The 25,549-nt window shown below is 41.5% G+C and overlaps 1 long non-coding RNA gene across 1 annotated transcript; it reads right to left on the minus strand.

Annotated features, from left to right (window-relative positions):
• Nucleotides 1–3,444: 3,444 nt before the first annotated feature.
• Nucleotides 3,445–25,432, minus strand: LOC114426810 (uncharacterized). The gene is made up of 3 exons (XR_003669395.1): nt 25,303–25,432; nt 12,712–12,714; nt 3,445–3,455 (listed from the first exon to the last, which is right to left on the minus strand). It is a non-coding gene; the product is annotated as an uncharacterized LOC114426810 (long non-coding RNA).
• Nucleotides 25,433–25,549: the final 117 nt, after the last annotated feature.

A 25,549-nucleotide genomic window follows, 5' to 3' on the forward strand; every position in this document is an offset into this window, starting at 1 on the left:
AATTATGCGTAATTTTAAGTCCGAATATAATTAAAACGAGTGAGTTGTAAAAAAATTCACCCCCTACAATTGACACTAGAAGAGAACCTATCATCTGAGACCAGAGTGGTTTTTTGTACCAGGCTGTAAACATGTTCATTTCTGCTGTGAAGTCGGCCATTTTTACATGGGAGTCTATGGGAATGACTCGCTGCTGGAGCCACCAGTGGTTGCGACGTGAATTACAAGTTTTGACACTTCCGCATGGGCTTCAACTTTGAGCCCCGAAGGTTGCCGCTTGAGAAATACACATGATCAGCACGCCAATAAGAGAGTTTACACAAACATGATGTACTGTAAAACATTATCAAAATAAATATTCAACTGTAATTGGATTCTTAACTTTTGATCCAGATGTTACATATTGATCCTGAATGTAAATCTGCTGTCGACTCATTCTGAGATATTTGCAGAATTCTGCACGGGTGAAATGGGTGCCATGTTTAAACTGGGAAATCATCACCATCAATGGTGCAGAGGTCAATTGAATTACAAAACGTTCTTAAAAATGCACATATATGTACCCAGAGGCATATCTCCTTCTTTAAGCCACAAACTAAGACAGACCTTAAAGGTGTTAGTCTTAATTGCCTTTGAAAAACATGTAAAGAGTGATAAATCTTCTGATCAGCCATAAATTAAAACAAAGCAGCAGCTGTTGAAAGCAGCTCAATTAAAAACCCGCTCACACACATATTGATTAGCAAAACTGGAACAAACTATTGCAGACATCACTAAAAAGGCCACAAGTATGCAGGCCCAGTCATTCGAAATATTTTAACTCACTCGATAATAAATAATCCAGCACGTGTAAAATCTCGCTGGGAGACATTATATTGGAAAAGCAGCAGCATGTTTTAGAGTATGTGATCAGAGCATATGAGATAATAACATGAGTGAGTGTCCTCGAGAAAACCTGCAGCCAAGAAAAGGAACTTCACTGACATTACAGACTCTGTGCTGAATAAGATTTTCTACCCGTCTCCTCTGCTGTTCACACACTTCACATCTGCAAAACTCTTTGTCGCTTTCCATCAGGCATATGGATGCACTTGACAACAAATAATGACAGTGTTTGTCCATTCAAAGAGTGAGGCATCTGTCTGTAACGCGCTGGGCGGCTCAGGAGGTGGGGATGAGGTGAAGGAATTCACCACAGTCACTGATAATCCCACAGCATTTTACTGAGCTTTGTAAAGCTAGCCAGCTCTGAAGAGAGGATGAAGGATATGGACAGCTGGCAGAGAAGAAAAGGGGCAGAACACAGAACCTCTGCAATTTGTGCCTGTAAATCAATTTCCACTGAAGTCTTTAGAGGGGTTTAACCAAAAATGTGCATTTTATAAATGATGTTGCTTTTCATCCTATCATCGGGGAGAAAAAAACCAAAATGAACTTTAGGAGCATCTCAAAAACTGAGACCACATGGCCAGTCAAAGATCAACCTAAAGAGATGCAGGTACATGATGATTTTAGTGGGTCTTTATAGGTAAAGAGGTGGTGGAGCTGGCTGTGAGGACTCGACAACCTCACAGGAAAGCTGAAGAACCTGCTGAGGAACGTTTTTGAAGCACCTCTCTGCCTGAGTGGGGGTTCCCTATAGCAGGGCTTCCCAAAGTGGAACCCCTGGGGGGTATTTTGATATTTTACTAGAAGCAGTTTGTTGTAAAAATAATCCATGTTAATAACAAATATACTATAATTTAGAATGTACTGCCATGGCTTTCTTTGCCAAAAGCGACTAGCGACAAATCTAGCGTTGGACATCTTGGACATGAAAGCATGTGATGAACATTTGGTTCTACTTATTTATGTGAAAAGACATTTTCGACTCAATCATAAACAATAAATACAGATTGGGACTTAATGTGGAGTATGGTCTTAAAATGAAAACAGAAAGGACCTGCTGTGCTCCAGGCACAGTAGGTGAGCTGTTCTGCAGCAACAGTACAGGAGTCAGCAGCGCTTCACACACACACACAGACACACTAATGTTTCATGCTGATACTGTTGTCCTGCTCCATGCTGTGTTCACTTCAGTTTTTACATCGGGGCTTCCTTTACTGATGTATTTATAGTATTTATTAATATTCTGGTATTAAAATGATAATATGGATGTTGGGTTGTGTTCGTTATGTTGTTGCCATGCCCGTGCTACACAGGCTAGAGACCTGCACGGAACTGAGCTTTTAAATCTGCTCCAGACCCGATTCCACAGTCTATCCCAACCTGACCGCCCGCAGAGATCTGTCGGTCCTGTCGGACCCTGAGAAATATAGATTTTAATATGAAGCCTAAAGCAGACCTGCTGATGTTTTTCCTACAAAATGATGGGTTATTTTCCACAGGACAGGGCCGATGTTTCAGTTTGGATTGAAGCACACAGGCTGAGCAGAAAGCTTTTGTTATGTGTATTTGAATGTTAACCTTCTCAAGGAACAGTGGGGGTCTGAAAGGTTTGGGAACCCCTGCTCTATAGCATCCAGCAAATGTCTTGTTTTCTGCGTGTCCCTCTGTTTTCATTACCTTTCGTGCCGTCCGTTGTGCTGCACGCTCCCTCTGGTTGTTGCTGGTGTGGACGCAGCAGGCTCCTGCACAGAAAACATTCAGTTTAGGTCTCAGGGCTGGAACACTGACTGCAGCTTGCGATTAACATAAATATAACAAAAATACAAATTCTCAAAAAACTCAAACTCAGCAATAAATGCATGTTTATTACCTGCACACTCTCTTTTGCTTCTGTTGCTAAGAAACTTGACCTGTGGACATCTGGTAATCTTCACAATCTCTAAACAACCACTTAGCATGCCGTCACTTTTTCAGAACCGCAACAATTCTGTTGACAACTTCCTAATTTAGTTTGTGATGCTCACACTTTAATAAGGCAGCGTAGTGTTGTATGGAGGGGGGGGGATAATGAAAATCTGATCAAACAAATGAGACAGAAACATTAGACTAGGTCAGTTATTCAATCTAATTTCATATCTGCGAGTAGGGGTGGGCGATATGGCAAAAATTTTATATCACAATTCTTTTTTTTTTTTACCATTTATTTTTCAATGGTAAAATCACGATCTCGATTTTATCACGATTTGTTTTTACATTGACACTAATTTGCATGTTTCTGTGTAAATGACGTCAGGTAGCACCTCTCAAAAACTATCAGTAGATCTAAAAGTAAACTGATAACGTGCACTCAGTATTAGTTTTAATAAACATGAAAATTTAAATAACAATTACAGAACAAAACGTCCTAAGTTCACACACACACACACACACAAGCTTAGAAGATGCGCCGCTGCTGCCGGCAGAAACAGCACCGAACATAAAGGTGGAGTTCGTTTTAGGGACCAGTTCCTCCGTTCTCTTTTCGGAACAGTGAACAGTGTGAACACGACCAACCAACGACAGGGAGGCTGTGATTGGTTGGTCGTGTTCACATTAAGCGCACTGAGAGTTGGCCGAGTGAAAAAACTCATGCGTCTGCGCGAACATAGAACTGCAATTAATAGAACGTGCTCTATGGACGATAAAACGATCTGTCCGTTCTGGTAGATCGCCGATACGTTCAAATCCTTCACGATCATTTATCGTCAAATCGCACAGCCCTATCTGCGAGTAGTAAAACTATGTGACCCTCTAGCGTTAGCAGCAATTTGAAGGCCAAGTAAGAGTTCAGTTCTACAGGATTCACAAACTTTAAAGTACTGCTGCATTTCCGTTCTACACTGAGCCTGTAATCTGAGTGTTATTGCAAAATTCTCCTCCTGACATTTTGATTTTATCACGTTATCTGCCGGTTGCCGCTCCAGCCTGACACAGGCGCATCACTCTTGGGCAGAGCGAGTGCTACAGATGCAAAGCAAAAACGATGCCAGAGACCCTTCACCTTGCAGACTGAGTGAAGAGGACAAGCACACAGATACATTTCTCACCCAGCTCCCCCCGCCCTCCAGCCCCCTGCTACATCATTCCTCCCAGGTAAGCCTGGCGATTTGTGGCAGATGCTGTTAGCACTTGCACTAATGGCTTTGGTTCAGTTGTTGAAGCTGATTGAAGTTTGTACTGGAGAGGGCCGACATAACGCTGGGCGGGCACACAGGTGTCGCACTCCGGACCAGCTGTTCACCGTTGTCAGGACAATGTTTGCCCTTTCCCGGTGCGTCATCATCTCTCCAAACACCTGCTATCCTGTCATAAGTGCAGATATCGCTCTGAACGCAGCTTTGATCTAATTATGATACAGCAGACAGACGTCTAACTGCATCTTAGCCTTACAAATGTGCAAAACAAACATGGCAGCTGAACTTTTTACACTCATTAAACTAACTTGGTAAATGCTGACCAATCTGAAACGATCTATAAAATCATATATCATTTGGTTTTTAAATAATGAGCTTTTACAAATCATTTGTGTCAATATGTTTTCATGAGGGGTTGAACTTTGTTTCTCAGACAAACTTCCTTTTTTCTATCAGTGTGTCTACAAATCGTGTAAGAATGAAACTATAAAATAACCTGCTGGATATAGAGGCCTCAGTTAGGATATATCTTTTAATAAATTGTTGGGGGTTCTGAGTTCCTTGGAGTGCTTCAGACTCAAGTGAAGTTGTAGTAGGACATAGGCCACTCCCTCCCTTTATAAAGCTACTTCATGCTTTGTCCACAGTCTGACGGAACCCCCGAGCCACTGAGTATTGACAGATTTTGGTTTCTAATTTAAAAGTAAATAAGACGTTTTTTCTCCTGGCTACAGGATTTGCATGTATTAGCTGGGCTCTCTGCTGTTTCCACTCCCTCACAGAAAGGGCTAACTGCTGTGACAAGAGTGCAACAAGAGTGGGACACCACCCTTAACAGTGTCATTACTGATACTGTAAATTGATTCAATGTGAGTGGTTATGCAAGCACGAAGAAAGACAGGACAGTAACTATCTTATGACTGTCATTTGCTGTGCTGCTGAAGCTATTATAAAATCTGTTGCTACATAATTAGCACAATAGCTAATATAGAATCTCAAACTAATCAAATCTAGCAACAACAAACTGATGGGGGGTTTGTCTCACAGAGACTACTGCATCACCACATGAGAGACCGGCTAACGGAGATCCTTCCCCAGTAGGAGAGCTGCTGTACAGGATGACACTGACAGGTCTGATATTATACTGACACTTTATGAGAAAGCATGATGTACTCGCTGCTGAGTAGCTACAGCAGAACATATATTATCATAGGATAATAAATTTGATTAAGAGACACTTCTGACTTTACTACTGTGATTACTACTGTGATTTCAGGCTTTCTGAGACTGTCACTAGTCCTTTGAGATGCTGGAACAATTTTGCAGGGACTCATAAGAGATTTTTAATTATATATATTTAATTTATATTGATTTATTTATACTGTTGCTGCCGTGGCAATAATAAGTCCTCCCTCAAAACACATTCTAGTCCTGGGATTCAAGCAACATCCACAGAGCTGTTGGATCATCCGTCCTGACATATTATTGCTGAACTGGGCCTCAGTGTTGCACATGTGGATCTATTTCTGGAGCTGTGACAAACATTTCTTTCCATGAAAATCACTCTCAAATCTCTGAGACTTTTAAGCTGAATTTAATGTCATTATTTCAAAACTAGCCCCACCTTCTCTGTACCGTTACCTCCACATTGAACACGTTCAATGAGCAACTGGTGAGGAGCAACATCACCACTACACTGATGCAAGCAGATAAAGGCAACGAGTGAGAGTGCACAAGAACCCCAGGGGAGCAGAGAATATACAGGCCTGAATATCAAGTTACAGACACGGGCCTCAAAGCTTTGACAAAGATAATACAGCCAGCCTCACCCTGGCAAACAACGGCCATCCAGATGCAGATAAGACCTTCCCCTTGACATAAAGCTGTAAGCTCATTCATTGCCTGTTATTCACACACTGAACGTTTTGTCAAGATAACCAAATCCATATAATCATATATGGTGTGTGTGTTGTTATTTTAGTTCTACATAAGGACATGGAAATGACTTCATTTATAGCTAAACAAAGGCGATGACAGCTGAGCAGCTTTGAGGCCTATTATCTGCATTTAGCTGAATTTCAGGCTTCATCAGGCAGTTCTTCTGTGATTTGTCTTTGAAGCCAGTGTTGGTAATTTTAACCAATCATTGCCATTTTGTTATATTTCTTGAAATTATTTTTACACCTCGATAGGAAAAAAAAAAACATGTGGACTCTGAAAAAGGACCAAAAATCATATTTGTCATCTGTAGGATTGAACTGATATGACACACCGTTTTAAAGACAGCAGAACATATTGTGGTTAGCTTTACAGTGAGCTTTAGTAAGTACTAGTAGTGATAGAAAAAGAAGCTGTCATGGCCAGAGTGGGCACTGAAGTATCCTCTGAAGATGATTTAGCCAATTAATTGTAGAGGAATCCTGCGTGTGGAGGAGCTTCTATCAAGCATCCCGATGTGCTTAAAGTCACTTCACATCTCCTCTGAGACCATTGTTCATTAAAATAACACCCAACTCAAACTGTTTATCAGAGACGCCGTGGATGGTATATGCACAAATTGAGGTGTAATTATAGCTTTGGGTTTTATCACCGCAGAAAGCTCTCTTCACAAATTATTCAGGGTGAAGAGGTGGAGAGAGAGAGAGAGAGAGGATTTCTTAGGGGAAGAAAAACTGTTGAGCGATTCAGCAACAAAATCTGAAGAGTGGGAGCCGTTTGTAAACAGGGTCCCCGGAGATGGTCATATGTTTGGACAGAGAGAGAGAAACCTACAGTAATAAATGTGGAACCATCAGATAAGCTCTTTGCATTAGCACATTCTCCTCCTCAGAGAAAGTCTGTTAGCTTTCAAAGACTAATCACACATCAAACATCTTCATAACATTCCAACTTCATTTAGCAAGAAAAATATGAAAGACTTCCTCCTGCTGGAGCCTGGAATGAATTTTAATCATGCAACAATAACAGCAGACAAGAAAACTAAAAAGCAAATGGACGTCCTGACTTTAATTTAACTTGTTCTCTGTGGATGCTGCAAATGGTCTTTTACCAAAAGAAGGTGACAGAGAGTGTGCCGAGCCGACTCAATGCATCGACACTTTGATAGTGATGATCATAAACCATATGTAAACAGCTGTTTACTGTCAATTCCCCACAGCCCTCTGCTGCTTACTCATATCCACCTTATTCATATCCTTTGTGTTTTATTCAGTATAGTCTCATCCCAACAAGTCATGTTATTTAACTTATTGTTACGTGCACACTGACAGATTGGGGTTAGACCAAAAAAAACATAACTGCTGAAAGTTAGATATGGATAAAGATGTTGTTTACAAATCACTGGCTGTTATGAAATTACACTCAAAATGTCATGCTATGAAATCAGGTCATTTTAGTCACTGGCTGCAGCCTGTTGTCACATCCATGCAGAACCAATGCCGGTCAGGACCATCACAAATACAGCAGGGATGTTGTTGATGTATGGGAAGATGGTTTATTTTGATATGTTGTCCCAGTTTGTCCAACATCTCACACACCTCTATCCTTTAATGTAAATATTAGATGTCATATATTATGTGTCTGTACTGTCATATTTATGAATAATTTCCACAGTGACATGTGTCAGATATTACCAACTGTATCCCCTTCCTCCACGTCTCCCTGGTGTCTTTATGTGCTGTGAGAGGCTCCAGGCTGTAGTGCAGTGGCCACACTGAGGTCAGCCTGAACATGAACACTGTGCCGTGGGGCCGCTGAGCATCATGAGAGCGAAGCGCCTGTTACCCTGAGCTCTGTAACAGATGGGATGGGACTGCAGAGCGTTCTGGGTTTCCCATGAATTCCACTCATTTTAAACAGAATATTGTTCCAAATGAAACAAAGTCTGACACTGTGACATGTATCCCCCCTGTAGACCATGAGCTGAAGCGGCTGTGGTCTCACTTGTCATGCTGTTAGTATTTCATTTCAATTGGAAAAAAAACAAAAGCAATCAGTGTCTAAGAGGAAAATACCAGCACTCACAGCTGTTTGATGTAATAATGCATGCACCGTGCTCTACCCCACCATGCATGGCAACCTAATCTGTGTAGGTTGATTGTTCGCGTTTCAAACATTCTCTGGAAAAGTCTTAAACCGACTCGCCCTTGCACTCCATGTCAATATGTGTGTGAGACCGTGAAGCATCCATGTGTGTGTGGAAGTGACTGGAAGGGAGATGAAGTATGAAATGAAGTCAGTGGAGCTAAGTAGAAGTTGAGCACAAAATGAAAAGGGAGAGGTTACCACGGAGTTACCTCGGGGCCACTGCAGCCGTCTCCGTCTGCACTGTCAGAATTAGCTCCCAATTATACAAATGAAATTAAGCGTTAGTAATTGTCTGCTACAATGCAGTGTGACAGAACCAGTAGGCTAATGAGTAGCAAGTGAGAGACAGAAACATTTACTGATGTCTCAACAGCTCAGAAACCAGCTTCACACACATCCTGTTACTGTACTTTCGGCCCCACTCAGTGAGCTTTCCTTTATAGCACATTCTCAGACCCAGAGCGCTTCACGTCAGACAATAAACTGAAGCAGACACAGCACCGGGACAACGGTCTGTGGGAAAGCTTGCCTATGGAGGTGAGTCTTTAAAAGCTGTTTAAAACAGGCCACAGAGGTCTAATCGGTTGGGGGAGCTTGTTCTGAAGAGTGGGAGCCAGTTTAGTAAATGCATCACCTTTTGTCTTGTAATAGAAGTGAGGAATGGACAAAAGGACGAGATGTGACAATCAAAGCGGTCCAGCATGGAAGCGAAGCAGGGTGCGAGGTCATGTCTGCTGTAAATGGACTTTGTGGTGTATTCTGAGGCTTAAGTGTAGGAATGAAAGAACCAAGGGGATGTGGGACAGGACTAGTTCTGGTTAATAACTTGACAGTTGTATTTTGGACGACTTGTAAGCAGTTTATAACAAAACTGAGGCAGGAACTGCAGTAATCTAGACGGCTAAAGATGAAACTATACAGTCAGTGATCCGAGTGTTACCAGGTCCTACGATGGTCTGGATCTGGATCAATTGTAATTATTTTATTTTAATCAGGGTTTAGGTAGAGAAAGCTTATTGACATCCAAACTGAGTGGGTTCGGGTTGTTGGAGTATAAAGCAGTGACATCACACAGCAGGGTGGAACCAGTTAAAGGCTGGGGCAGATGTGCCTACCTAGTTATGTCATGTACGGAGGAAAGGTTGATGATGTCAAGGGCAGCGGTTAAGACCAGGAGGATGAAGACTGTACCTTCACCTTTTGCGGCAGACATGAGAATGTCATTGGTTACCCTTAGTAACGTTGTCCCTGTGCTTTGAACCACTTCACCTTTTACCGTTCAGTAGCAGCCGGCTGTGATCCATTCCTGAGGAATACGCTCATCATTACACCACATGGGGGTTTTGCTTTAAGATTCCAGTCTTCTGAGATGTCATGCTGCATGAAACTTCTCAGAACTGGTCTAGGTATTACACACTACAGATGCCTTTCTTTGTTAAATCTGTTCAGCTGATTGTTCATGGAGCACGTGTTGGCTTTGGCAGGGAACGCTCTGTGATGATCAATAATTAAAGTTCTATAGGGTCTCTGTGAGTTAATATTCATGTCTGTATCTTCTGCAATCTCCAGGGATCTCTCTCCCTCTCTATCTCTCTCCCCCTCTCGCTCTCCTCCCACCCCCCCAGTCCTCCATCGTACGGTTCTATTTGTATCCATCCCTTTGCTCACAGCTTCATTTTCAAGATTCTCCCACCAAATATAACCCAGGCCCGCTAACACAAAGGCAATCCCGCACAACATGAGAGCACAGCGTGCACCACATGCTTACCCTTGATGTGTATTCCATGTTCTGCTGTACTACCCCTTCCTTCAGAGAAGAGCTGAAGAAAGAGCTGAGGCCTAATTTGAAGCTCTCAGGAAAATACATGTGTTTTCAGCTTCTACTATGTGATGCTATTTTAATTCAGAAAAGCCCAAAGTAAATTACAAAGTCTAAAAAAAGGAGCTGCTTCTGTGTACAATAATTATCTGACTGCTTCCGTGTATAACAGTAAGGCAGCTTCAGGGTTCTTACGCCTTTTCCAAAGGCAAATTCAAGCACTTTCAAGGATTCATTCTAGCATTTCCAGCACAGCAATGGTTAATTACACACTCAAAAAGATTTTTCACTTTGTTAATCGGATTAAGGGATGGTATAATGCCATAAACACCAACAAGAAACATGGCTCTGAAAACGTCCCCTATGTTGTCACATGATTTGTAGAAAGACTGGTTGGGTCCAGCATATTCCTGCGTAAAGCATCAGATTAGAACTAACAAATGACTTTATGGAGCTGCTGGTCTTCCTGGTTGTCTGATGTGGATTAGAGGACTCCGTGGATGATAAAGGGGCAACTCTACTGGCTGTTTCTACTACACTGACACTCTCTACATAGTCGCTCATGTGGATGTTCCCGTGCTGTGTAGGGAAGTAATAATTACTGGAAATAATCCTGAACAGCAGAACCCAGATTAAGAAGTCTTCTCATTAGTTCTTGATGTCCCGTTCCTAAGCAACTAAAAAAAGGGGGGAAAGGTTTTCAAAATGATATAATCAATAATATTATTCAGGAAGCTGAGAGGAACTCAAGCAAACCAAACTAAAAGTAGAGACCTGACAAAAAATACGTCAACTAGATATGTTAAAATTACTAGCTTTGCTGTTTTAATCTCTTTATGGTATTAACATAAAGGGCATGGAAATAAGCATTTAATGAGGAAGCCAAATAAAATCTTCAGCCGTCATCTCATTTCTGTTTTAAGACAAAATACGAGCATCTGTCTAACATTCTTCTATAGAAAACTTTTTGTTTGATCATTTCATTGGATATCATTTATTATGTATTTACATACTTATGTAATTTCAGTTTTTAATATAAACATGAACCCTTAAAATCAGTTTCTAAGGGTACTACTGGCTCAGAGCAGTTTATGCATGCCTCAGAGAGGGTGATGCTTCTTCCTGCAATTAGTCAAATTCCCAGATAAACACAGTTAGGACTTGAGAAGGATTGCAAAAAAAAAAGGTGTTAAATGACTGCTAATCGTTTGCTATTGTAAAGCCTATACCCGTCACAGCTTAATCTCATCATCCACCCATTTGCAGCTCGATTTTTTTGTAAAATTGCACGTACTGCACACAACTCCTTTAGGCATAATGCAATCTAATGCAATAACAAAAAAGACTCTGAACGGTGTTCAGTCACTACAGATCCCGCTGCCAACAGAAACGGAACATGGTGACCTGATCTCTTACACAGCTGTTGCATTAGATGGTGTTCCAGGACACCTAATACTATTTGAGACTTTTACAAAACAAGATAATTATAAAAAATAATAATGAATGTAGATTGTAAAGCTGCAGTAACTGTTCAATTTTTGAATTCATTCATAATTAGCGTGTAGACGTTTTAGCCAATTCCTGTTTCACAGTCTTAAAGGTAGGGTAGGAGATTTTGAAAACTCAGTAAATCAGCCAGATTTTGAAAGTAAACACACGCCCCTTTCTCTCGGAGCTCACCCCGAAGCCACGCCTCCCAACCAGTCTGCGACTTCGGCCATCATGCACGTACCTCTCTGGTGAGCAGGAAGAGAGTGACAACCAGCCAATACTCCGTGCAGGGTCCACCCGGAGGATTGGCTGATGTTTTTAGTGTTTTATAGCTTCCACAGTTGTTTGTTTGTTTGTTTTAAAGCGAAACTACCGAACTAATCGGTTTCTATCGGATTGTAAAGAGAAGTTACACTAATTTAACAAGAAGTGCATCAGAATGAAACCTCCTACCTTACCTTTAATGTTCAAAATAATTTGACCCAGCAAATAAAATCGGGCTCTTAAACATGACAACCAATCACTGAAACCTTGTGTTTGCAGTTTGAGGGTGAGATTTAGAAGTAGTCATATGGTGCCTGTGTGTGTGTGTGTGTGTGTGTGTGTGTGTGTGTCCTTCAGGCAGTTACTGTATGTGTGTTTATTGTGTGCATGGCACCATCTGTGGCCTGGTCACCCGCCCAAGGTTTTTCTGCCAGTGGCTCCCTTAAAGGGAAGATCGTTTGGGGGCATGTTGAGAATCACTGTTGAGCCCCCATCATCAAAGCAGACAAGCAGGCACATGGATGAAGATATATTTTTGCATATGTTTTTCCAAATCAATGCAAGAGTCTACAAATCCCTTCTGTGGCTGGATTTGCTTCCTGTAGTTCTACTTCCCTTCCTGTCTCCTCTTCTCTCATGCAGCTACACAGCCAAAGCTCAGAGCTACGCAGAAGTGTCAGAGTTTCACCCAAGTGCTTCTATCAGATCAAAGAGATGAATATGAGCTTTTAAAGGGGCTCAGTCCTTTCAATCCCATTTCAGAGATACAGCTTTCCTGACAGCTCCGAGGCCCCAAAATCATTCTAATGCCGTCGGCTCATAAACAGAGCAGCGCTATAAACGTATCTTTTTACTGTTGAGGAGAGAACATTTACAGTATTCCATTATAGGTGTTAAGGAGAGCACAGACATCATGGTGTGAGGAAGGGTGTTGCATTGTGCGACAGTATGGTAATGCCCATCTGTTGGTGGTGCAGCAGTGCAGTAAACTACCTCTGATTGTCAGACAAAACACTGACATACTAGCACACACACACACGCACAATACAAATGTGGCCTCTCTCCAGTCACAGCAGTCCGTGTGATGCTGCTTGGATAGGTTGTTGTGAGTTGTGTGTTTTGTGAGTTTTGTGGTTAAGACTGAAATACAGGATCATTTTACACTGGGGTAAAACAGTTCTTGTCATTTCGATATTCTAGAAGCGAAAACAAAAAATATCTGAAAGCTGTTTTGTGTGAGTATGAATTACCAACAAGGTAAATAAGCCAGAACTAATTTTTTATTAAGTCACTGAACCGTAAGTGAACCGAGTGTGTATGAAAACCAAAGTGGAGACAGCAGCCAATAAGAAAACTGTGTAATCCTGACACTCAGTACTCCGACATGTGCAGTTAGTATTTCTCTGAAACACTTGAGGTCACACTTAGAGTGGGACTGTTGCTAACCCGGTGCGACCCTCAACATTAAACAGGGTTCTTGCAGGTTTTAGTAAGTTAAATTTAAGACCTTTTTAAGACCTTTCAAGACCATTGTGAATGAAATTTTAGACCAACACGACGCAACAACCGAAACAAGATGCTGCTAATATCAGTACAACTGTCATATGACAGATGCTCTGTAACTGAGTGAAGAATCCAACCCTAACCCTCCGATTTTGATGTCTCATTGGAAACAAATGTAGCTCAAAGGTCGTTGCTGGAGTCCGGAGGGACCGGTGGGACCGGGCGCTGACAGGTGAGGGCGGCGGGGGTGATATACAAAAGTGTTATTTGGTTTAAATTTTCATCCAAACAGTAAACTAATACTATTTCAGAAGGCTTTTTGTACATAATACCAGGTGGCTCAGCAGCTTTGAAGTGCAAACACAAGTTGGATGCTCATATACAATGCATTCTGGTACATGTAGGACTTGCAATGATGGCTGTGCAAATAGGACAACAATCAATCTTAAGGAGAGCGCATCCTGCCACAGAGTCACTTGACATTTTCAACACTGAGGTTTTCATCATCCTCAAGTGTCCCCAAACGCTCAATAACCAGTGTGAACTCTAAAACACAAAGAATGCGGACTGACCAGCAGTGACAAACACAACAGCTGTGCACACAGTTGTCCTGTATCCTCATCACAGCATCACTGTCACACATGTCAAATTTAACCCAGCATGTTACTGATGCTGTTTATTTCATCTGGTCGGAGGCAGGGTAACAGTATGGGGGAGTCGCTTCAAACAAGGATTCCGAAACCTCCGATCTGTCGCTGACGTCATGTGGGTGTCATTTCACACACAAACTCACAAGGTCTGCCATGAGGCTGGGAGTTAAAATGATATGTTCATATTGTGTTACAGAATTCATTTACTATATTTTTTATGTTTTAAAATATTATACTATATTATACTAGGGCTACTATTGCCATGTAGACAGTAGAAGTCAAGTCACAACATGGTTATAATAAACCTTCTATCAGTTCTTCGACTTGTCTTGTAAACACCAACGTTCCTTGGCTACAAAGCTAGTAACAAGCTAACATTAAGCTACCGATGAAGTTGAGCTGAGCCAAGGGAGTACTGACTGACCTATCAGGTGCCTGATAAGATTTACATTTTATCGATCTAAAATCTTTGACCTCGCTATTGCACGCCTTGCATGTTGCTACTTACTTGCTTGCTGTGTTCACATCACAAATATGAATTACGTTAGTGCAGGTTGCAGTCACCTGAGCCTGGCGTGGCAAATAATATGTGCAAAGAGCAGCGGTTATATCTACTTGCTGTTACATGGTGAGACATCAACCTGTCATGGGCCGTTTGACAGAACTAAAAGCTTTGACTAACTATTCATCTGAAATGATTTAAGTTGATTGAAATGGCCTTAAAACTGACATGGCATTTTGCCATATCTAATATGAAGGTCCATAAAATTCATAGGTTTTTTTCACGCCTACATGTGCAAACACTTCATGAATTTTTGAAAATGTTCAGGCCGACAAAAATTAAGCAAACTGAGGTAGGAAGGAAGAGAAAAATAATTCATCCTGTCATTCCTGCACTGCACTGGCCCTACAAACCACATATATTTTTACTACTGCAACTGCATCATCAGTAGAATCTAAAATAACTTTTTTAAACATTTATAATAAAATCATTCTGGCAATTTGCTAATTTTATCAGCAAGCAGCTCATGACAAATATATTCAGCTGCAGTGTGATATTTTCACTGAGGTGATGATGATTATCAGCCGGAGCACAGTTGAGTCTCACAAGTGACTTAGAAGGAAGAAGGCCTTTAGTATGGATATAGAAATGAGACATTAATGTGTTGGTACATACATGCAACAGGCCAGGCATCAGCTACAAATTCTCTTTAGTCCTGTGTAAATACATGTTATGGAGTTCTGTAAATATGTCAGAGATTTCTGAGGCCACAAGCTTTTCCCAGCATCAAGTCACACATCACAGCTCAAACTTTGCATCACCAGTGTGTAGAAAACAAAGCATTACCAATAGTTTCATCAGATGCGTCACATGGTCTCAATCTGCGCACTGTACAGTACAGTATGTACAGTCATACACTGCATAGAAAGAGAGAAGGATTGTGTGAGCATAAACTGCTGCCACTTTATGCCATCTGATCCAAAGCACTCGAGGTCAGTTGGAAGCACTTCACATCTCTATCTGAAGCCCCCAGATGGGAGGGAGGGGCGCTCGCTTTGTTCTCACCCACTACTACAGCTTTTGTACCGTGAACTCTGCACAGACAAATCCCTATTATTACCCCTTTGATATCGCTTGGCACTCGCCTGGGTGTCATCAGGGTTTTGCCTCAGTGGCGTTACATGCATGTTACACAGAGGGAGAGAACATGAAACACACACAGTGCACACACTCCTGGATCTTTTGTGCATTTATGTTGTAGGTCACTTGTGAATTAAATGCTCTCAGGAACGCGACATCACACAAGGTTTTAAGCAGATACAAGAGCAGCATAAAATGAATTAATGATGGTTGGACGGTGGGGGTGCAGGACCTGGAGTCAGCTGAAGCTTGCTCATTGTTGTTAACACAGATGGAACATGGTTTTCTTCTGTTTGCATCTTAACAGAAGGATTGCACATTGCCTCAAATGCTGCAGACTACAATTTTATTGCAGCCATCACCACACAGCGTGACTTACTGAAGGCGTGCACCGTCATAGTCATTGCACAGACTAAGGCAGGGATTAACAAAACAATGACAGAGATGACATGTTTAACTCAGGAAAGATTAGATCAACTGATTAGATCACAAAATGACCAATATAGTGTGGTGGGGTAAACACATGTTCCATCATCAGAAGATCACGCCAAAAACACTGGAACATTGATCTGGATTATAGCAGCAACTTGAGGTTCCGCCCACAGACAGATGCCCTGAGTTACTGGTATCACTCACGATGTAATGTTCCATCAACGATGGCAGGATGTCGTGGCCTAGACACAGCTAAGTAAAGCCAAAACAATGATACTACCACCACCATGCGTCACAGATGGGATAAGGTTCTCATGCTGGTATGCAGTGCTTTTCTTTCTTTTGTTGTGTTTACATTAAGGCCATTTGAAGGCATTTTAGATGCATGTATTTGTGGGATCCCACCATGCTCTGAAGGTAAGCTCTAAGGAGAGCATGCGTCATGAATGCTTAACACTAAATGCTGCTTTTTCAGGCCGCAGAGTGAAAGATATGCATCTCAATTTGCTCAGTCTATGTGAAGCATTTTTACACTTCACTTTATGCGGTTCTCTGAGGATGACTGGCAGCCTGAAATTCCACTCGATGACTGCTTCCACAGGCTACAAACCTCTCAGTGAACTAGGTTGTTACACTCTGCTTCCCACACTGTTTACCTCATTCAAAAAGTGTCTGCAACAACAACATGCTCAGTCGACTCCTTATGGCTCAGCTGTGTCTGCGTGCATTCCAAGTGAACGAGTCGGACAGAAACGGGAAACGTGCACGAAAAGTACAAAGTGGAAAACTCCACCAGGACAGCAGAAGAAATGGAGGCCTAATTTCCCAATGGTGGACTGCTTCTCGGCGCCGAGCAGGCTGTGCTGGTGTTGACTGATGATTCCTGACTCGGCCTTACCTGTAATAGCCTTCCTAACCAAGGTCCTGAGCACGGCCTCGCTTGGCCCTACACACACAATAGCCTTCATTATAACTAGTATACATTGTAGTTTCGTGAGTCCCTCAATTTACTCTCCAGTTCCCAAATTCTCTTTCCACCTGTGTAAGAATATACTGCCCCACTTCTCCTCAATCCATTACCAATGTGAGCTCCTCTCCTCCACTCGGTCTCCTTCTCTGGAGCACCAACTCCCACATTAACCCTGGTGATTTGTCACATTGTTCCCTCTCCCAACCTCAGCATCTGTGCACCTACTGCTTCTCTGTTTCTCTGGTGATTAGAGTATTGATAAATTAAAAGCGAAACTCATCCTATGCATTTGGAATTAATGTTAAAACATAGCATTACTTTTGCAGGTTTGCCAACTGAAATGGTTATTTTGTACTGTTTATCTTCCGCTAAGTGATACCACATCTACTAACACATCAAGTCTACGAAATTACACAAATACATTCCATTAATGGATTTGTGCGTTATGTCAGAGTCAGTCAGTTAGATGTAGTATGCATGGAACACTCGCTAGTTTAACCGTTATCTAACTGCTATCTTGCAGATCACCCTGTTAGCATTGCTAGCGTAGTAGACAGCTTGCACAGCATGTCTAGCTAGCAGACACACACACATGATACCTAAACCAGGCAATTTACAGCATGTGTCGAATGTAACACATTGTTGTCAGATTATTTTAATCCAATAATGTATATATAGCTCCACATTTTAAACTGATTGCTATTCAGGCTAGTTTTCCTGCTGTGGGCAGTTTTACAGGCCTCACATTATTGCTAGTACTGCAGAAAGGCTACTGTTGGGTATTAATAAGGTAGAATAATTATAGAGGTATTCAGAGGGAGCATCTTCTTGAGTGATGATGAAAGACATTCTCATGAATATGTAATGACTGTTTATATTATATCTGTTGCCTAAGCACAAAGGAAAGGAGAAGAGATGCTGCCTCACAATGTAACATTCATAATCACACATGATTATTAACAAAAATTTAGTTCTTATTTCCAAAATATCAACACATAGTCTTGTCATGTTACTCTGCTGCAGGGATGAAGAATGAAAAATGATCATCACTGTCTGGGAATGAAGGGATATTTATGTAATTCAACTGTTATAGTCATTAAGATTCTAAATCTAAGAGGTGAAGGATGCACACATCTTTCTTAGGATAAAGTCAAACATTCATTTTATTTTGCAGAATGCTATATATTAAGTATATTAAGTATAATACATACATACAAATATGTATGAATACATATCAACAAGGTAATTTACTACATCAAATAATGAAACAGATGTTATAAGAGTGGCATGTCTCCTTTGAGAAGCTGGGCAGTGAGAGAGTGTGTGTGCATACCTGGGAGCGGTGAGCGTGCATGAGTGTGTGTACAAGAGACCGAGAGGGAGTGGTGTGGTGCCTGTTAGTGGAAAATGGTGAAAAATGTTGCCGAATCAAATTAGTGACAGGTCCACATTGAACAACCATGACGATGGACGATTTCTCATAAACACTCAGTGTCTAAACTGCACTAAAATTTCATTTACTGTCTTTCCAGATGGCACCAATTCCACCACCACGGCTCTGGTACTTCCAGATTCCAGACAATCTCCTCTACAAAATGATGGGGGGAAAAAAAATCTCTATTGCCAGCCGGTTATGAAGACATACATGTAGAAACATAAAGATTCCAGAAGACACGTTTAGTTTGAGAGGTGAGTATAAAACTAAGCATAATGATATGAAAAGAGGGTACATCTTTACAGCTTCGACTGTCCAGAACATAACGGAGGTAGTGAAATTACCCTGAAAAGAGGGTCATGATATACATTATACAGATACAACCACCGACGGAACTGAGCCGGCTTGGAAACAGCCTTGGAAGCCTGCTGACGCCTGGACTTCAGTCTTAGTTTTAATCTGTTGGGTGCCTATCCATTAATGCAGCTGCATGAGCGCTGATCCAGATACATTCAGAAAAAGGGATGTATTTTTTAAAAGAGTTTTTGGTGACATACATCCTGATTATTTTGCCAGAATCACAGACGCCTTTATAACAATGAGCACATTTTCAATCTGCATATTCTTAAGTAGGAAACATGACAGAGTAAACTTCTGGCGGATGGGCACACGGTCACCTGAGATGATATTTTGAGAACAGCTGTACCCTGTGCTGCACTGGTACAAGTACACAGAGCATATGTGGGAATAGGCAGTGGAGAGGAGACTGGGAATAACTGGAAGTATCCTTTCATCCAGCAACAGCCCTCTCACAGTAAATATTCCCGACTTCTCTCAGCTCTGACAAGTGCAATTATGCATACATAATAACTGCTGTTATGCAACTAAATGGGTTACTGGTACATGAATAATTTGTATTTGATATTCAGCCATCATCCTCTGAGTTTTCTGTTTTTTTGCCATTGTTCTATTCTCATTTCCCAAGTTTCTGCAGAGTGTTGGTTTTCACATCGTCGTGTTATTCTTCCAATCAGTTCAGTGCAGCTGTTATTAGTGTGTGTACTTTTCATAAGCATGCAAGATTGGACATCATGACACACAGTCACAGCTGTGCTCTGGGCATCTTAAGCCTCAGATGGTAAAGAATGGGGTAAAGCACAGGGGTGGGCACTCCCATTTTTTTCCTGTTTTCATAATGGCGTTTACTGGAGACAGCAAAAATATAATCTGATTGCAGTCGCAGAACGCCAGTGAAACACCACTGGGAATATCGTGGGTTTATTTAGATGCAAAAGTAAAATATGACGCAGCATATTTGCATGCTACTGTATGCAAAAGTGTAAATATGTACAACTGAAGGGCCTGCCACTGATGTGGACATGGTTTGCTGCATGTGGGACAGTTTACCACCATTGATGGAGCGATGCATTCTGAATGATACCAGTAAATTCCAAGGGAAAATACCAGGACATTGGGTCATGCAACAAGATGCCAACCCCAAGTCCTGACCTTGATGTTGTGGAAGGACCTGAACCAAGCAGTTGATGTGAGGAAACCCAGCAACATGTCAGAACTGAAACTGCTCTGTACTGAGGAATGGACTCAGACTCCTCCAATCACTGAATCACTGTTCTTAATAAATGCCCAAGTCAAATATTTCTGTTTCATGTGTTTGATTGGGTTCTCTTTGTCTTAAGTTCAGGACAATCTGCTGATGTTTTGGGTCACAATGATGAAGAGAAGCGTTAACAAATTCACAAACTTTCAAGCACCCCTGTATGTACACATTAAAAGAAAGGTTGCTTAAAGACTGGAGTGATCTGGCTGAGAAGCACTGCTCCAAAAATTAAGCATGAACAGCCGTCACACTACAAGTAAGTGACAACAACATCCACAGATTACAGATAAAACATGCACACTAACAAAAATGATATCGGTACAAATTTAGGAGCAATCACATTTACCACGGCTTCTGTGTTCTTCATCCTTTAACACTGATTGATTTCCCCTCCTGGCTCTGACCATTTCAAACCCTTCTGTGCATCATTTCAGGAAAGAGCAAAAGCATTTTAAAAGCTTTTTTGCCTTATTGTGCTGCGACTCTGGGGATTTGTTTGTTGCACATGTATGTACTCTGATGAGAGGGAAGCAGAACGAGGAGAGATTTAAGATGAACTGATGTCTCCAGAAACAGAGAGAGAGAGCCACTTAGCAGCTGGATCATGTGGGGAACAGCAAGACACACAACTTGCCAGGCTAGTAATAATACATGCTGCACAATGGTAAAAAGAAAAGTAGCTAAAATGGTTCTCCTATGTGGTTTCCGGGGTAACAACAGATGTTTAATTATACACTTTGTCAAATATACGAGTAGCTAAAGAAAACGAATGAACGCAATTTTAATACAGAACTTTCAGCTACAGTCTGCAGCTCCTCTCGTCCCATCAGAGGAAATGAAACACTGACAGTTAGCATCATTTAAAGATGGGCTACCAGAATGGAAACAGGTCAACTGAAGGGACAAGCATTGGAGTGGACATTCTCTTGTCTCCACTACGACAAGATGCCGTGATAAATCCTGGGACATGTGTAAATACCATTGCAGTTATTTTAATCACTGTTTCATTTACTCTAAGAGTGATCAGCTGACACAGACAGACACATTTTCAGTCCGCTCAGCGACAATGTCCTTCCTCAGAAATTCAAATTTAGCATTTTTAATATACAGCAGAAAAGTCATCAACATTTTAATTTAATAACATGTTTTGTTATTTTTTGTTCATGGGACATTTAGCCTGTTCACATACACAACAGCCCTGATTCTGAGATGATGGTGAACTGCTTGTTTCAGGTCCTTCAACAACATTTCTGATGGATTGAGGTCAGGACTTCGACTTTTGGCCATTTGTTCGTCTCGACATTGTTTTTGTCTCATCTAGAGGCAAGACACTCCTGTCTACTTTTAGACTTGAATATAAATCATATCATAAAGCTTTAAAGCACCACTGTATGTGCTAGGGTTGGGCGATATTGGCAAAAAAAATAATCACGATTAATTGTGGCATTTAGCCGATAACGATTAATTTGACGATTAATTGATGACAGTTGCACTGACATGTTTTTGACTCTAAATCGGCACAGTGTTCTAGCATGATACCGACAAATCATCAGTCAAGTTAACTACTTCATTCTAACAGGCTAAGCTGGTGATTAGGCACCAACCAGCCATGGAAATATGTATTGATAATATTGAGGCACAAACTGCTTCAAAATAATAATGAAGCAAACATTTAAAGTAACTTTGTCCTTCAAATGTTTTTATCTTAAGGTCACAAAGCATGTCAACATTAACATTAAACAGACAAATAGACAAACAAAGTTCAGAAAAGTCACATCAGTGATTATTTCAAGTTAAAAATGTGTCTGCGCAAATGAACCTGTGACTGAATATGTCCCACACTAGAGCATGTTTTCACTCAGACTGTAGAACAGCAGCAGAAAAAACAAACAAATAAACAAACCGGACAATTTCACATTTAAATGTGTGTCTGTGCAAATCAACCTACGTTACGTTCTTCCAGCACATATTTTGGTCGTAAGCAGCACAATGACTAAACGTACCGCGGATTCTCGGCTGAGTGGAATTCTTTCCAATATCTGCTGGAGGAGACTTCGCTGTTGTAATGTTTCCTATCTTGCTGTGGAGTCCGTAAATAAAGGTCGGAGTTTATTCATTTGATACGAGCAAAAATTCAGTTACTATAGCAACAACCAACGCTCCACGCTTCACCTAATGCATGTTGCGGCACTATATACAGCTGTAGTGTAGTGTTGTGTCCTCGTTGCGCTTTCTTCGTGCTCGGGCTTATGGTGACAGACGTTGAACTTATGTTAGAAACGTGCTGCTCCGCATTATTTAACTGAACACCACTGCCTTCCACCATTATTGTTATTGTGGGCTCACATGTGCGCGGGTGATGGTGAGACTACGCCGCACACAAAAATGCGTCATCATGACGAGGCACTAATCGCCGTAATCGATAAGTGGCAAATATTAATCGATTACAGTTTTTCTGACTATTAATTGCACACGATACGATTTTGCACAAGCCTAGTATGTGCACCACACATGTGTACAGTGTACCTTGTGTTCTTGTCTCTCTGTCTGTTTGGACACTAATGATGTCCAACTGTGGCAGCCATTTTAAAAAAAAGGTGCCTTCTTTCTTGCAAAGATGTGAAAGAGACAATTTCAGCAGCTGAAAAGACACGTGTCAGCAAGACACAGCTCTGGGAAAACTGCACACACATACACAATCGCATCATCTAGGTTTGGATTCTGCAGCGTGAGGAAGCAGGAGCTGCCCTTCTCCCTTTGCAGTGTGTAATTAGCAGTGCCATCTGTATGCTGTGGGCTGTCAGAGACTCAGAGGTGAGGACAGCACAGGAGGAGCATGGCTGTCCATCCTCATTTACACTCAAATCATTACTTCAGCCTATTCATCGCCTTTATTCATTACTCCTCTGCTCTTTTCCCTGGAAAATGCTCGCCCAGATTAAGCCATCAACGGCAAACGGCTCTATTTCCTCTGCAGTGCCAGGCCACCTCTCTGTCCTCTTTGTGTGGTATTCAACCTCTGAAATGTCAGTGCACTGTGCTACAGTCCTCTCCGGACTGCACACATTTCATCTTTCTTTCCCTGAGTCCTGTTCTTCTTTCCTTATCTGTCTTTGGGTATCTCTATTCTTTTATACATTCATTTACTCCAGCCCCCAAACACACACACACGGCCGCTCGTTGGGCTCCAGGCGAAGCGGCTGGACTCTCAGAGGAGAAGTACAGGTTTAAATGACGGGCTTGCTAACGGGGTCACTGATAATTCTGCTAATTAGCTGCCACATCACCTTCAGCTGCGGTCCCAGCAGCGAGATAACAGAGACGGAGAATAAGGAAGTGAAGAGAGCAAAAAAATAAACCCTCAGATTCTGGAAGAACATAAAACAAGCAACAGTAACGTATTTCATGTGTACCAGAAAAACAGGAGCAAATTCTGGAAAATATTAATAAACTCAACACGACATTAAGTCTGGGTATGTCATTAGTGCAGTTTGTAAAAAGTTAATTATGTCTGTAGTGAAGAAATGATGTGCAGTCTCCCCTTTTGAAGTTAAAGATAAAATATCAAGTCACAAAAAACGAAAATATCCAAAATTGCCAGCAGGCTATAAAGAAAAAAAGAGTTCTGGCTTTGTATTTCCTACTTTATACTAGCCAGCTAGCCACAGACTGAATCCTTGCATAATATTTTCTACCACTACACAGGCTAGAGAGCCAAAGGAACATCTACCTCCCTCAACTCAAAACCCACTGGGTCTCATATGGGAAACACGTCCAGACACTAACGTGTGAGAATAGATAAGAAACCTGATCAGGGCTCCTGGAGGATTTGGCCTTTGTATTGGCTCCACGTCATTTTGGCATTCTACAGAAATATAGTAAAATGCTTAAAAGCTGCTTCCAACCAGGTAAATAACCTAGAAGAAGGTTTTATGTTTCTGAGCTGAGAAACTGAATCTAAGAAGATAAAAGTAGAACCAGCAGCCAACCAGACATGAGGGATCAGCAGCTGACTGTGTGCATGTGTAGTTGGCACTTTGTCTCTAAATATCCATTTGAGATCATTCAACAGTTCTACAAACGTACATGGCACATAGGCTTCAGTGTCTAACAGAGACCCTTAAGGCTGGTCCATACTCCACGAGAACAGAGAACAGAGAACAGAGAACAGAGAACAGAGAACTCGCTCCACGGGTGGTAAGAGTAAAAAAACGTTGGTACCATATAGGCTTGTGCAAAATCGTATCGTGTGCAATTAATAGTCAGAAAAACTGTAATCGATTAATATTTGCCACTTATCGATTACGGCGATTAGTGCCTCGTCATGATGACGCATTTTTGTGTGCGGCGTAGTCTCACCATCACCCGCGCACATGTGAGCCCACAATAACAATAATGGTGGAAGGCAGTGGTGTTCAGTTAAATAATGCGGAGCAGCACGTTTCTAACATAAGTTCAACGTCTGTCACCATAAGCCCGAGCACGAAGAAAGCGCAACGAGGACACAACGCTACACTACAGCTGTATATAGTGCCGCGACATGCATTAGGTGAAGCGTGGAGCGTTGGTTGTTGCTATAGTAACTGAATATTTGCTCGTATCAAATGAATAAACTCCGATCTTTATTTACGGACTCCACAGCAAGATAGGAAACATTACAACAGCGAAGTCTCCTCCAGCAGATATTGGAAAGAATTCCACTCAGCCGAGAATCCGCGGTACGTTTAGTCATCGTGCTGCTTACGACCAAACGAAGCGCTGGAAGAACGTAACGTAGGTTGATTTGCACAGACACACATTTAAATGTGAAATTGTCCGGTTTGTTTATTTGTTTGTTTTTTCTGCTGCTGTTCTACAGTCTGAGTGAAAACATGCTCTAGTGTGGGACATATTCCAGTCACAGGTTCATTTGCGCAGACACATTTTTAACTTGAAATAATCACTGATGTGACTTTTCTGAACTTTGTTTGTCTATTTGTCTGTTTAATGTTAATGTTGACATGCTGCTTTGTGACCTTAAGATAAAAACATTTGAAGGACAAAGTTACTTTAAATGTTTGCTTCATTATTATTTTGAAGCAGTTTGTGCCTCAATATTATCAATACATATTTCCATGGCTGGTTGGTGCCTAATCACCAGCTTAGCCTGTTAGAATGAAGTAGTTAACTTGACTGATGATTTGTCGGTATCATGCTAGAACACTGTGCCAATTTAGAGTCAAAAACATGTCAGTGCAACTGTCATCAATTAATCGTCAAATTAATCGTTATCGGCTAAATGCCACAATTAATCGTGATTAATTTTTTGCCAATATCGCCCAACCCTAGCACCATACTCCACGAGACGTGTGTGTGCAGAACTCCTCATACGGCGCTCCTACGCAGCGCACGTCACACCCTAAAGGTTGACAATGATATTGTATTGCAAACTGTGAGCACAGTCGTGGTTACCTGGCCTAACGAGCTGATCATGTTCAGGGAAGAGGGCGCACAGCTGACAACAGATAGAAGATCAGAGCAGCTGACTGTAGCAGACCTCTGGTCTGTGTGAGTTTAACTCTGTGAACGTGTGGACGAA

This window comes from Parambassis ranga, chromosome 21 (assembly GCF_900634625.1).
Source record: "Parambassis ranga chromosome 21, fParRan2.1, whole genome shotgun sequence".
Taxonomy (NCBI): Eukaryota; Metazoa; Chordata; class Actinopteri; family Ambassidae; genus Parambassis; species Parambassis ranga.